Genomic DNA, 1,324 nt, shown 5'->3' on the forward strand with positions numbered 1-1,324 from the left:
AGTTTTCGATTTTATATTTATACCCTTTAACCACCCTTTCCTCAATAAGGATATGGACATGGCTCGTTTTCGTTGTTTTTCATTACTGCCTTTTCCCAACATGGTACATCTTCTACAGCTTTGCAGTCTGGATGCAGATCCCCCAAAGTTATTCCCAATCTGGAAAGAACAAAACCCAGAGATAATGCATTATTTTCATATGTATATATTCTGCAACCGACCATCTCAACGTTTCTTGCCGTTATATATACCGATTAACAAAAATGTTCATAAACATGTATTTTCTCTGTAAAACAAATTAAAAAAAAAATCTCGTTTGTGTCAATTGTGCCTGGGGACTCTGAAACTATTTTTTGCTGAATGTTCATCCGAATGCTCATAAAACATCAAATGATATGAATTTACATTGACTATTAAGGAAATCCATTAAAAATAAACTCTTTTGGGTCACACAAATTGTTGTAAAGAACAACCCAAAAGTAGATAGGTGTTCATTTTTTAACTTTTTAATAAAAAAAAGAACAATTTTCCCCGCAAATTGAATTAAAGATATATACGTACAGACAACAACTCAGGAAGCCGCTGTTACAATAACAACTGATACAATTCTCATATGATGTATAAAATGTACCATTTTCTACATGGACTTCATTTTGTGTAATACAGTCTGAATGTATAAAAAATAGTATATTACAATTGTTTTTACTTCTGATGATTTGAAGAGTAGTTTATAATTTTGTAACTAATGTACTTCAATATCCTAGTACAAGACGTTAAAACCACAAAAAATGAGTAGCTAGCATATTTATAAAGCTGTTATGATTATTTCTATATCTTATGAAAAGGGCATTGCTTTGTATTTTAATGCACCAGACAACAAATACCTTTTCAGTGATGATTGAGGTTAAACTTTTAACATAGATTCAACAAACATGCGCTTGAATTTAAGTTTCAACGAATCGAAGAACCTACTATCATCTTACATAATCAAAAACGTTTAGCCAAATTTGGTTAAGTACCATGTATATATTTTTTTGTAAACAAAAATGAGAAAAAAAAACATAATACACCGATGCAATTTAAAAACAAAATGTGAAAAAAATCACACAAAAGAACAATATAACAATTGTCAAATATAAATGGATACTTAGCTTACCTTTTATACCTGGACCAGCATATGACATCCTAAAACAATAACCGTCTGCTATGGTAACAAGACTCAGTATTAAAAACACCGCGTTCAAAATAACGTTGGAAAACATCTTGAATCCTATCAATTCAAGCCAGGCTTTTTGTTGTCTTATCCTTTTAACACTCTTTTCAA

General features: G+C 30.5%; 1 long non-coding RNA gene across 1 annotated transcript; it reads right to left on the minus strand.

The window, feature by feature from the left end:
* On the minus strand, positions 1–1,324 carry LOC139510598 (uncharacterized). The gene is made up of 3 exons (XR_011661926.1): positions 1,157–1,324; positions 562–667; positions 1–159 (listed from the first exon to the last, which is right to left on the minus strand). It is a non-coding gene; the product is annotated as an uncharacterized lncRNA (long non-coding RNA).

Source organism: Mytilus edulis, chromosome 2 (genome assembly GCF_963676685.1).
Source record: "Mytilus edulis chromosome 2, xbMytEdul2.2, whole genome shotgun sequence".
In the NCBI taxonomy this organism is placed as follows: Eukaryota; Metazoa; Mollusca; class Bivalvia; order Mytilida; family Mytilidae; genus Mytilus; species Mytilus edulis.